Here is a 14,221-nt window from a genome sequence, read left to right as displayed (position 1 = left end):
ATTAGATTTTTGGGTGATTTGTCTAACACTGGTTATTTCGGTATATTTATATAACAGTATATATATTGTTTATATTGCTTCATATTAATAGAACAATATATTGTGTAGATCTACTGTATCTAATTTTCTCGTTATTTCGGTATATTTATATAACAGTATATATATTGTTTATATTGCTGCATATTAATTGAACAATATCTCACTGTATACTATTTTTACTGCAAATGATGTGCTGTGCTTGTGGCCTACTGCACTGTAACTTACCGGATTGTTGTTTTTCTGTACATTGTGGGGAGACAACTCTTCTGGTCGACAAAATAAGTGAGGAGAATGATGAGAAGAGTGCATTAAGGGTCAAATACACTCTGCAGGAAAATCACAATCTCACTGTATCCGAGACCAGCATAAAGAAGATGAGACGCAGAATTGGATGGAAATATGGAGGTTAGTACTGGACAGTACAAGAGGTAAAAGTGTTGTTTAAGAAACTGTACTGTACCTCTAAAATTATTTATTCCTTATCATTACAGAGCATACCCCATGATAAGGGACGTTAACAAAATCAAGAGAGTGGTCCAGGCCCAGGCATGGATCGACAGTGGAGAAACTTTCCAGGATTGCATCTTCACTGACGAGTCTGTTTCGCTGGAGAGATTTGCAACCTTTGCATTCCACAAAAAAGGTCTCATATCTATGAAGCCACGTCCAAAACACCCAGTGAAGATGCATGTGTGGGGTGCCATCTCTAGGCGTGGACCAGGATGCATTGTCATCTTTGAAGGTAAAATATATAAAATATAATTTTGCCTTATGCACTGTAACGTACTAGTGTGCAGTTTTTTGAGCACTTTTCTTTTCTTGTTATAGGAATCATGAATAAATCTTTTTTCCAAGAGCAAATTGTGCCTGAGATTGTGGAATACATCACACGTGAGTTCCCGAGTTGTCACCGTTTCTACCAGGACAACGATCCGAAGCACACCGCGTCAACAGCGCATATCCTTGAGCGCGGTATCAACTGGGTGAAGACGCCAACGGAGTAAGTGCGGTAACCGTGTCTCATTTTTTCCCACTGTTTTTACTGTGTACTGTATCTCTTTAATTAATTGTCCTTTTTTTTCCCCCTCCAATGACAGATCGCCAGACTTCAATCCGATCGAAATGGTCTGGCATCAGCTGAAGGACCATATCTGAAAAGTTGGGAAACCCTCCAAAAAGGATGAGTTGGTGCAAGGCATACTGAGTTTTTGGAACGATGTACTGACCGTGGAACAATGCGATAAATATATTGACCATATTGCGACTATGTTGCCCATTGTGATCGCACGTAATGGGCACGCATCAGGAAGGTAGTATGGTTTAGTACTGTACTGTAGTATTGTAAGTACAGTATGATACAGGTAAATATGGCACAGATTTTATTTCCTAGTAGTCAGAGTATACTGTAGTTCCAGAATAGACTAGTTTGACAGTACTAACTGCATACTGTAGTCCAATATGGAGTAGCTATACAGTACACAATGCCATAATACAGTATGCACCTACAGTAACTGCTCAATGTTTTCCTTTCCAGAGAGAGCAGCACCAGCCATCTGGTTACAAAGTATTTACAGTAACAGTAGTCAGAGTATACTGTAGTTCCAGTATAGACTAGTTTGAAAGTACTAACTGCATACTGTAGTCCTATATGGAGTAGCTATACAGTACACAATGCCATAATACAGTATGCACCTACAGTAACTGCTCAATTTTTTCCTTTCCAGAGAGAGCAGCACCAGCCATCTGGTTACAAAGTACTGTATTTAACAGTAGTCACAGTATACAGTTGTTCAAGTATAGAGTAGTTTGACAGTACTACACAGCACACACTGCCATAATACAGTATGCACATAACTGCACTAATTTTTTGTTTTCTTGTCTTTTTGGAAAATATGGATGGCCTGGGAGAGAGGGAGGGGGGGGGGGGTATCGTGTAAAGTCTGTGAACTGTTTGTACAGTTAAGTGTACAGTATTTAAAATGCAGTCATGATGTACACAAAACCTCTCTCTCAATGAACTACTGTACTGTACACAGAATGAGGAAGAAGATAAAGACGGAAAAAATTATATTACTATATATACATATTATATATTATATACTGTATTATTAATTAATTTTATTATCAATGTGCATTATTCATGATTATCCACCGGCCCTCAATTTCCATCTGACAGAAGATCTTAATAAAGACTGCATTATGTACAGTATTATTCATGATTATTTTTATATTTGTTTTTTTTGTTCCTGATAAAATAAAATAAATATTTATTTACATTCATGATAATCATAATCATTGACAACAACCCCCCACCCCCACACACCTATAGTACACCAAAGAAAAAGAATGAATGACAAAACAACATGAATCAGTTAATGTTTTTTTTAACTCTTAATTCTCACAGTGCTGTGCAAATCAGATTTACATATCAAATTCGTGAAGGGATTTTCCAAAGCGTTACCATAAACTAAGCCTCAAAGGGTTGGGGGGGGGGTTGGGTGAGTCATGCGCAGTAATCAGCTAGCTCCCATCTCAAAGAGGTTTACACGCAGATGTAGTGAGGTGACGCTCGGCTAGGGACGGATTAAAAACACAATGAAAAGCTTCAGAAAATGAATGACTCTGTAGAGGTGTCTGTCGATAAGAGTTTCAAATCCTTGAGCGAGCCTTGTGTGTGCGTGGGGGAGGAGGGCACAGGGTACTGCTGCAAGAAGGATTAGTTGTACTGCAGTTCAAAGAAATGACATAATTTCAAAAGGCAGGTAATCATAATAATTTGATCCCTACACCCCCAAATATAGTACATAAAAAGCACACAAATCAACCATGTGCAGTCAAACGCACAGGGTCGCAGTCAAAATTTACAGCACAGATTGAATATCGTAATATCAAGATGGTTTTTGCAGGCTTGTGGAGAAAAAAAAAAAAAAATGAGGAGAATTTTTTTTTTTTGGTCACTCACTCAAGCAAGCAGTGGTGGGTGAAGTTACAGGCGCATGCGCAGTAATCATCTTCTGTCAAGCAGGAATGTGATTGAAACCAGAAAGACACACATTCAAAGGAATGGTGTGGGAGAGATGTACTGCACTGTAGATAAGATAAGAAGTTGAAATACCCTGCAGTGCAGTAAATTATCCTCTGTGTGTCGGGGGCGAGAGAGGGGAGAGCGCTGTAGATGCCGAAATGTGACACTGTTACAGTACTGTACACGCCTATGCATTTCAACAATTTTCAAATGAGACATACAGCACTGCAAATGTATGTATACAGTAAATATACAAATTTACAATTCTGCGTGCGCACACGCAGACTGTGTACTGACATAGGTTGAACTGCTAAAGTATTAGATTTCCAAGACAAAGGCTCGCGAACGCCCCCTGAGTTTTTAGACGGTATTGCAGTATTACAGACAGCGATAATAAAATGCTAATATCACGAGCGCTAAAAGAACGCAATTCACTCCGGACCAAAAAACCCCCAAAAAACACATCTGACCGCGATTCTCAGAGCGCCGCGGATCCGGCCGCATTAGGATAAAGGCGGCCGCCACTGTAGTTTCTATTTGATTTTCAGAATGGCATTGGTGGTTAGGGGACATTGTTCCTAGTGTATTTTATTGTTACAAATATTTTGCATAGTGTTACATGATGCACAGATTAATTGCATCATGTACACACTCAATGCAATTGTGTGACATTTCATATACATTTGGGTAGCTGCTGGTTTGTTGGGTTATATTTACAATTGATGCTGGATTTATTGTAACAGGCAATGTGGTGATTTTAAGATTAAAAATTCATGTTTTGATTTATGCATGTTTTATGTGTTTCATAATGGGCAAATAATCTATTATCCATATCTGGATAATAGTTATTTTGCACATTATTGTACTGTATGTGTTGGGGGGAGGAGTGATGTATAGAATGTGTAGGTCCGGTTTATTTATTTTACATTCAGGGTTTGTTCCTTTTGGTTCTGCGTGAGACCTCTGGAGACCACTTGAGGTATCTCACGGGTACCAGGCTGCGTGGTCCACGGGTGACACCTGTGGGGAAGAACCGGTGGCCCCACATCTGTAGGGGCACCGCGGACCCGTAATGTGTGGGGAAGAACCGGTGGCCCTACATACGTGGGGGCATCGCGGACCTGTAGTGAGCACCTGTGGGTCCCCAGACCCCTGTGGGAACCACCAGAGGCCCCTCAGACACCTGTGGGTCTGACCCGGTGCTCCCAGACATCTGCTGGCCTACCGTGGGGACCCAATTGTGGCCCCACGGTGACCCGCGGAGACCACCTGGTGGGCCATGGCACCTGACGGGACCCACCAACAGGCCTCCAGAACCTGTATGAAACAAGTTGCTGGTAACCTGTATGTCTGTGAGGTGACACGTCAGGCCCACCAGGGACTCGAGTGGGCCTGGGGTATGAACCCTCTATGTAAAAGGATAAATCATGTATTTACGGGGGGGGCACAGGGGGTGGGTTATGTATATATTAAATAGAATGATGTTTATTGTGGGGCTGTGTATTGTTTTTATTGTGGGTACTGGGGGTTGGGGGGGTATTGACCCCAAGGGTATGTGTGTAGGCCCCCCGGCTGAGTAGTGGGTGAAGGTGGTTAGGCCTCACGGGGTGGGGGGTTAGTGGGGGAAGGTATGTAGGCCTCCCGAGTGGTGGGTGAGGGTGGGTTAACCCCTTAATGACTGTAGCGGTTAATAACCGCTATGGTGATTAAGGGATTAGGGGACATTACATTGGATGTTTTGATTCTTGTGTATGTCTTGCAGCATCGGAGGGGGCATGGGCAGGATGAAGATGAGGATGAAGACGGCCTTCATCGTGGGTGCCTGTAAAAGTTAAGTGGAATATGTTTTTACTGTATTTATTGAAAATTATATGTATTTTAAATGGGCAAATACATTATTATCCATATGTGGATAATAGTAATTTTGCCCATTACTGTACTATATGTGTTAGGGGGGTGTATTTAGTTATAGATATTGTTTATTATTTTTGTAGGTGTAAAATTGGTACCGCAGGCCCGCGGGTACACCGGGATGCCCTCGGGGATCCCGGGATGGCCGCGGGGACCCCCGGACTCCTGCGGGGACCCCCCGCACTCCCGCGGGTACCCCTGCTTGGTGAGCCGGGGACCACCGGACCCCCACGGGGTCACCCAGGGAGACCTGCACGACCCCCGGGCTCCCTCGGGGACCCCCGCAGGGTCAGCCGGGGACACCCGCCGGCTTGTTGTATGGGTGTTGCGCATGCAAAAATGAAAAGCAATAATTTTTTCTAAGTCCAGATTTCTTATTTTTCTACTCTACACGTGTTATGATCAACGCAACTTTCGCGTATGCTAAGGTTGCGTTGCTTAGTGCATCACGCTTAAGGGCAGAATTTAACGCAAACAGGCTTACGAACGAGCAAAGTTAGACTTACAAAAAATTCCGGAAAAAAGTCATTTTTAGAGCGCAAAGTGCCTGTTTGTGTTGCTTAGTGCATCGGGTTGAGCGAAAAAGCACGTTCTAAGAGCACTTTACGTTCTAAAAGGGACTTATCGGAGCTTAGTGCATAACCCCCATTGAGCAGAAAAGTAGAATTAAGAAAATGTCGGATGATACTGTACTGATTACTCACTGTATAGAGCATCAACACACTACCTCATCACTGAGAGTTATGGGCATTGAGCACATTAGGACAAGCAACACAGGTCAGGATAGAGACACTTTACTATTACAACATGAAACCTTCTGGACTTTAATGTTGGATACAGTACACCCTAAGGGGTTAAATGACAATATCTCATTTGGTTGTTATTTGTCTAAAAGATGACCTGTCGGCTAAAGAGGTGCTTGTTGCTGCCATGTGATCTCACATACCTCTGAAATAAATTAATAATATGTAGAAAAAGCATATTTATATATAAAGAAATTTATTTGCTCAAAGATTCCATTTTAATATTTTATTGCACATGGGAGAAATCATTAGCACGAAACAACATGTTCCTGACATCTTTATCTTTCTTTCCATCAAGGCTGTTCAAAGTCTGTATTTTATGTTTTTCTCAATTAAAGAATTGGACTACTACTGACTTAATCCCCACCCACTAAAGAAGAAGATGACGACGGATTCAGAAGAATTTTAGCCCCTGCGGTGGGCAGACTCGGGAGGAGTGACGAGCAAGTGAAGAAACTTCAAAGAATTGAAGCAGTGCCATAATCTCGCGAGATTTGGGCCGAAGGACCAACCAAGTGAGGAGGATCGACGCTGGAACGCAGAAAGGATTGCATGGAACGCACGAGGACGCTTGTGTGTGACGCACTTCCGGGTTCATCCGGAATCAACATTGATCTGCAGCAGTAGTGGGGATTCTAAGGAAAGTAGTGAGATCAAGTCACAGCCAATCGGAAGCCTAAAGCTACAGTAAGACTGTCAATTGGAACTATATGTGCTGATTGCTATTTGTTCAGCTGTTTGGGGTTTATCACTTTATTATTGATTTGTGGGGGGGGGGGGTATATATCCTATTTCCTGTCTTTGGCTTCATGCCTTTTCACTTGAAAAAGACCTACTAAGGTCGAAACGGTCGTTGTGCATGACGCAATGAATTTGATACTTTTGCAAATCCGTGGAGCGCTGGATCTTTCCTTTTCACAGTTCAAGCTTGGATATTTGTGACAGGTATCCCTTTGAACCAGCAGCACCGGTAATACTGTTTTGTTTTTTGACTAATGGTGTGCAGCATATCACTGCTCATTTGACTGTCACAGGAGGGTGGCATGGGCCTTGACCCAGAGCTAGCAATGCTGTAAAAAAAATGCGGATGCTTCAGAAGGATCTAAACCGAGAGGAGATTTAGGAGATAGGAATAGGACGAGACACTGAGATGTAATTCTGTGAATACTGTGATTTCCCCTCCTCCCTTCCCCACCTAATTTTAGTTGCTGTGTTCTATCCCTTACGGTTGCCCTCCTCATCCCCCCTCCATCCTGTGAGAAACTGACGTATGCGATTTTTATACAACACTTCAAATATGTATGTTCAGTAAGGTGAGCTATCTATGTGAATAAACTAATGCCGATGTACTGTAATGCATAACAATTCCCCCTACCCTTTTTCCCTTCTGTACCTCAATTTTACAATAAAAATCTTTTTTTTGTTTGTTTGTTTTTTTAATATTTATTGTTGCAAATTACACATTATGCATGTACAGTTGCTTGGCTCAAGAGCTAACACTCTTGAACCCCAATGCATGGATCATAGGTAACCAAAACAGGGCTTGACCTTTATTAAGAGCCTGGTTACCCCCTCCATGTCACACCTAGTATTTTGAACATTCTAATATAAATTAATTCACAAATTATGCACACACTATTGGGTGATTAAGGTTTTTCTGCACTTTCCTGACTTGCACAGATTAATGTATACTGTATTAAAATAAATTGCTAACAATGGAAATAGTCCAACACGTTAAACTTACTGTATGTATTATCATTACGAGAGATACAGAACTGTAAGCTCACAAAGCAAGTATTGCAAACCAGATAAATTGTGATTGTAAAGTGTCTGGGTTTTCACAATGGAGTTTGATATTTCATTCTAAAGTTTCTATTACATATTGAAAATGAGAATAGTTTAGAAAGCTATTTGGAATACTATTTAAAACTGTTTTAAAACCTGCAACTAAATGACATTTCACAAGGGACTTTTATGTTGACACATGTCTCTGAAGGTCTGGTATCAGTTGTCATTCATTTATTGGCAGAAGATAAATGTCAGGGCACTCCCTATACCAAAGAGTGTTGCTCCTGTCAGTTCACCGAATCACTCACTACACTATTTTTCTAAATAAATGTAAAGGCAAAGTATTCACTGCTGAGAAAGGTAAGATATTTCTCTTTAGTAATCACTGGTGTTAGTAAATATGATTTACATGTTCAATGCTAATGTAACCATTTTTGTAATAAGCTGGGTATTTTAGTTGCAGTCAAATTGTCAATGGTCTATCTGTTTGGTTACATACAGTATGACTGCAATCAAAATTAATCCTTTAAATGTCAGAAATAAATAATGTGAATTATGATAGTGTATAATTATTCTAACTGAAAGAAGTCTAAAATATCTATTCATAAACTGGCTTTTAAAATGCATCAAGCAAAAAAAAAAGTGTTTATATATTATAAGTTATCTCAAACTACTCAAACTACTCTAAATAGGTTTACAGACTCATATTTTTTCTAGAAAACAATGAATATGAGCCTTTAATTGGTAAATAAGAAAATATATTTGTATCTTTATTTTCATTATGAAATTAGGAAAGGTTGGAGATGTTAATGGTTGAATTTTTGTAGCTGTTCTGATGTTTGTGAGACGTTTTAATGGTCTATCAATTATTGTACCTTGATAAATTAAAAATTAAAATTCTTATCTACAATAGGTCTTTGCTCGAAGTTTTGTGTCGTCAGTCAGCTTGCAATTTGTGGCGTGTGAAAAAGGAGGAGTTAGAGAGGAGATTCAAGATGCACAGATTATATAATAAGATATAACAAACACTGTGTCTCTATGCATCACTTTTTTTTATCTTATAATTGAGGGGGAAAAAAATAAATATCTGTGTGACAGTAGGGGTAACTAGGCTTTCAAATAAAGGTTAAGCCCGTTTTGGTTACGCCTGATCCATGTATAAGGGTCCAAGAGAGTTAGCTCTTGGGCCCAGTAACATTGCATCTTTTAAATGTATTGCCTGTAAAGTATTTTTCATGTTTTTCCCCTTTCCGGGCATGCCAGCAAGCAGGGATTGCTAGGGTATGAGTTTCAAGGTTTTTTTTTGCTGATGATCCATTAATAAAATGTGCCTAGTTGTCAGTTCCCCCATAAATGTACCCGGGAATCATGCCTGATTCTCGGATACATGCACAGGCATATTGTCCCGGCAATATCTCCCCTTGAAAATGCTAGCACGACTCACCACTGGGGTACCCTGCTTCAGCATAGCCCAGAAAGGAGAATGAGGCGCAAGGATGAATAGGTATCCCTGTAGCTGAGGGAATCCCTAGGTTAAGGGGGGTACCCCAGCTAGTGCCAAAGTGACTTAGAACTAGTGTAGGGTTTGTGGGTGCACCAACTGTATATAAGGTTGAGGGGGGACTCTGAGAGTCCAGTATGAGTTCAAAGGTAGTGTATTGCCAAGCACATTGTTCCGGCAAACTGGGACCCTGAAAACGTTATTGCGACTCACCGCCAGGCTTTCTGCTACAGCATAATCCAGACAAGGTAAATGGGGGCATAAAGGGGTTAATATATACCTGCAACCATACCGGGGATCCCTAGTATAAAGGGGGGTGCCAGATACATACCCAGGTGCCATGGACCTGTTATAGGGGTTCAATGGGTGCTTCAGCTATATGATAAAGCTGAGTGATTTCTTGTATGTATAAAGTTTAAAAGTTATTTCTAGCGAGTGGCAAGGATGAGGCTAGTGCGTGTAAGCAGTAAAGCCCCTTACTCCATCCCTGACACCAGAATAGGGGCTTGCACATTTTATCCCACAAGATACAGGACACGGTATATTTTATTAAAGAGTTATGTTTAATAGGTATATGTACTGATAACCTATGAATGAACTGTGGAATTTCCAAGTCATGGATTCCGGCCAGCCCAGATGGCTACGAAGCTTTGTGCCTGTGGGTCTGTTCGAAGTCCGGACTTGAAAGCCTCAAGGATGCCAAGGTGTTAGAACAGGAGGGGAACTGCAGCTATGCTTGAGTACCTGCATCCTGGGCTAACACAGGGCTATCCGGCCATCATTTGCCAGAACCCAGACTCTGTGGAGCCTGGAGCCACGGGGGGCTCGGTATGCAGAGGCAGAGGTGCCAGGTTGGCACATACCTCTTTGCAGAACGATAAAAGGTGCCCTCCTGGCATTACAATACCGGCAAATCAGTGATTGGCTGACAGGAAAATTCCCACGCTCTGATAGGCTGTAGAGGTTTGTGAATGGGACACTGAAACCCATAAGAAACCTTTCAGCCAATCAGGACCGCAGATTCCAAGCGCCAAACTATCAGCAGCAAATTCAAAGATGCTGTGTGCTGAATAGACGCGAGCCGGCTTCAAAGATTTTGAGTGAGAAAATATTTGAAGTCCGCTTTTTGAGAATGTAGCGGTCGCGGCTGGCATTGCTTGGCGAAATCAGTTCCAGGATTTCGTGAGTACCTCCCGGTCATTGGAAAGGGCTCCTATAGAGGTCAATTTTGAGAATTTTGTTTAAAGAGCAAATTTATTTGTTAGCCCCGTTCCCAGTAAGTGTGTTAACTTTGTAAAGTGTTACATTGTGTGTATGTCTTTTCCTGAATTAAATTACAATTTATTTTACCTCCTTGTTTTGCTCGATTATATCATCCTGGTATAAAAGGTGTTGATAAACCTGGTCTCCCGTGACACCAGAGACTCAGAAGTATATTAAAACATATACCTTAGTGTATTAAAATATACTTTATTAATGTACTTTAATGTAATGTGCTTTTACATTCGGAACCCATGTCCAGACAGGCTGCCCGAGCTAACCCATAGGCGCCGATAAGTCTATTGGACATCGGAGTTCAAAGCATTCAGAGGATGCCAGAGGTGTGAATAGCATTTGGGCAACGGGGGAAGACGGAGAACCGGGTCTTGAGATTAATGGCATTCGTCCGGGATGCCACTTGCTCTGCCAGACCTGGTGGAGCCTGTCCCAGCATGTGCAATTGAGATAGCCAGGGATGGCGGTGGACAACATGCGCATGTCGCTTGACAATTTCAGATTTTTCTAGCCGGTTTGGCACTGATTGGCTTCTGGGTATTTTCCCACGCAATGATTGGCTGCTAAGTTTTGTGAATAAAACTCAGAATACTATAAAGAACCTGTGAGCCAATCATTTTTTAGTTCTCCGGTAGAAAGAGTGAGGGTGGGCTTTTCAAAGTTGATTTTGCTCAAATCGCAGATCAACCGGCTTCGATTTCAAGTCAGAAAAGCCTGCCTGCCAGAAACGAAGTCCGGACTTTTACGCCCAAGTTCTCAAAATCAATCGTAGCAGACGTGGCTGGGATTTTATACCGATTTGAGTTCCAGATGATTGATGGTAACTCGCCGTCAAGAAAGTCCAAGTTCTCAGAAGAGAAGGAAGCGGTGGCGCATGTGGAACTTCAGGTTGATTTGGGAACCAGGAGATTCCGGGCTAAGTCCCGGTCAGGGTAAACCTCTTATTTAGAGTTCCCTGCACCTAGGAAAGTCTAATTTTTGACCCCAGACCCCCATTAAGTGTGCCTTTTGTCTGTATTTTGTGTTCCATTGTGTGTAAGCGAATTTATGCGAATAAACTTCAATTTACTGTATTTCATTACCTTGTTTTGACAATGAATGATCCTGTTGAAATGGTGTAAATTGGCTGGTCTCCCATGACACGCAATATTTAGTAGGTACCACTATGATGGTGAAGGGGTACCCAGGCCATTAATAAAGGTATTTAGCCCAGCTGGGTGCCCCTGAACCAGATTGGGAATTGTAGAGTGTCATCTCTGCAACCCAATCAGGGTAATAATACTGCAAATTGTAGTCAAATCCCCACCCCCCCAGGATAAAGTGGTGAGATTAATACCATGTAACGACTGTATAAGCCATGTAGCAGGGTCCCCTGAGTCATATTATAAATGTGAAGTGTCAGCTCTGCAGCCCACTGCGAGTTGAGAGCCTGTACATGCATTAGAACTGTCTGTGTGCGCACGGCTAGGGATAAGCAGACCACATGTGCTAAAATGAGCTACATTGGCTCGCTGCAGTTATATTAAGGTGTAATAATACAGAGGCGGCACACTTTATTCTCACCTGGCTAGTACCGCAAGCCGGGAGGTTTCCCGGCTTGCTTGTTGCATTCCCTCGGCGTGCCGCGCGTCATCGATGCGCGGTCACGCTTCATCGGGAGCCCTGGGTTGCTCCTAATGTGGGGGATGCGGTGGGGGGTTCCGGGGGACCCGGCGGACCCGGAGAGGGGAGGGGGGAGCCCAGATCGGAGGACCGATCCTCCGAGGCTCCGGTGCGCGCCCGGAACACCTCGGCGCGCCCGGTATCTGTTGCGGCCGAGACCGGGTAAAGGTAAGAATAAACTCGGCCGCAACAGTATGTCTAAAATGCGCCCGCTAGGAAAAAGGGGCCTCTAGCACTGTTTAAAGGGTTAATTGGATAAGCGTGTCTGTGTTATGTGGTCGGGCCCGGCAATTCAACACTGTATCACTGTGTAACCGCAGACAAGCAAGGGAAGCCTTAACCGCAAGTTCAATTGGTTAAGTGGTCTGCGGTAAGGAAAAGATGCCGGATCGCAACATTGCATAATGTGGTCTCATCATTCAATTAAGTTTAATTGGTAAAGTGCGTCTGCGGTTATTGATTGCATCCTGGCCCCAAACCGCAGACCAGGGAAAAGTTTAACCACAAACCACATTACAGCCCACACATAATTAACAAGCTAACTTTTGAAAGGAAGTTCCTAGCTTTCTAATTTTTGGTATGCAGAGAAGTGATGGGTTCAGTGAAGTGATGGATTCAGAATTGGGACCCTGAACTGCAGCTAAGTCTGGGACAGGACCCCGGTAACTCTCACTCTGAGTTAATGCAGCTACAGCTACGGCATCTTCCTCGTAACTGCATCAGAGTCAATCCAAGTCATTGCCCAACAGTACAGGAGAATCAAAGCCGGGCAAAATGCCGACATTGCAGACGCCTTGGCCCGCACCCCAGTCCAGGAACACACAAGCCACTTTGAGGGATTTTCTGTCCCCATCTGCCAAAGTCACCCTCATCTCCTTCCCGGGTAAAAGATTGTGTGACCTGACCATATCAGGCCAAACAAGAGTAAAAGCAGCAGCGGAATCCAGCATAGTGGCGGTCATCATTTCCCCAATGGTCACCAGATGAATGTGCTTGAAATGGACATCTGTGGGACCAAGACCGAACGTGGCAACCTGGGAAGCTGGTTCGATTGGAATTTCTCGGGAGACCAGGTTATTTACAACTTTTTACCAGATCATTCATTGAGAAAAACAAGGTAATGAAATAAATTGTAATTTATTTTGCATAAATTCGCTTATACACAATGAAACACAAAATATAGACAAAAATACACACTTATTGGGGGTCTGGGGCCGTAAACTAGACTTTCTAGGTGCAGGAAACGCTATGGGAGAGTTTTACCCTGACCAGGACTTAGCCCGGAATCTCCTGAAACCCAAATCAGCATAAAATTCTATACGCCATGTCACAGGAGACCAGGTATTTATACCGGGATCATATCACTGAAACAAACCAAGAAGTAAAACAAATTGTGATTTATTCCTTATAAACAGACATACACACAGTGAATTACAATAAACAAGAGGAAACACACTTACTGGGGGTCTGGGCGACAAAACTAAACTTTCCTAGTTAAATAGCACAAAAAACAAAGTCTTTACAACGTCTTTCAGATGACCGGGACTAAGCCCGAAAAGTCCTGGAACTGAAATCGGCATGCAGTTCCTGACGCCACCGCTCTTTCCACTCTGGAGGTGCTGAAATCCCTTGACCGGGACACCAAATATCTGGTACTCATTTTTTTCTGCAGTTCCAGCCGCGACCGCTACTAAGTATTCTGAGAACTTGGCCCCCAAAGTGGGACTTCAGATTTCCAAAGCCAGATCACTGACATCTCTCACAGTGCAGCTTTAAATTTACCGCTGCTGTTTTGGCACCTAGAATCTGGGGACCGGTTTGGCTGCAGGGTTTCTTATAGTATTTCAGATTCATTCATGAATTACTACAAGCAATCGTAAAGTTGTAGTTAGATTGTAAAAACCTTTTAGCCACATTGGCTATTGAACCTTTTTAGTAAACATGAAAAATATTTCCTTTTTTCTACTAAGTCCTGAAGTCAAATGAAAAGCTGCCTAGCTGCAATCCCAGAGCTATAACTCTTTCCCTTAAGGAAACCTATCTTTCTTTAGAACCAAAAAACGCTTAGGCACACTCCCAGGGCTGTATCTCTTTCCTTTACTGAAACATGGACTTAGGTTTCATAAAACTTCTCGCAACTTAATAAATCATTGGAGAACCACCCAGAACCTCTATACTAGTTCTGGGGTACCTTGGCATATAGGGGGAAACCCCTAC

At 42.5% G+C, this 14,221-nt stretch overlaps 1 protein-coding gene across 2 annotated transcripts in view; it reads left to right on the top strand.

The window, feature by feature from the left end:
• Nucleotides 1-7,817: 7,817 nt before the first annotated feature.
• MYOT (myotilin) overlaps nt 7,818-14,221 on the top strand; it is a 170,677-nt gene continuing 164,273 nt past the window's right edge. For both annotated transcript variants that reach the window (XM_075601554.1, XM_075601555.1), the window contains exon 1: nt 7,818-7,926. The gene's annotated coding sequence lies outside the window, so the exon portion shown is untranslated. The remainder of the gene's footprint in view (nt 7,927-14,221) is intronic.

This window comes from Ascaphus truei, chromosome 5 (genome assembly GCF_040206685.1).
Source record: "Ascaphus truei isolate aAscTru1 chromosome 5, aAscTru1.hap1, whole genome shotgun sequence".
Classification (NCBI taxonomy): domain Eukaryota; kingdom Metazoa; phylum Chordata; class Amphibia; order Anura; family Ascaphidae; genus Ascaphus; species Ascaphus truei.
This window is presented reverse-complemented; position numbering and strand designations above follow the sequence as displayed.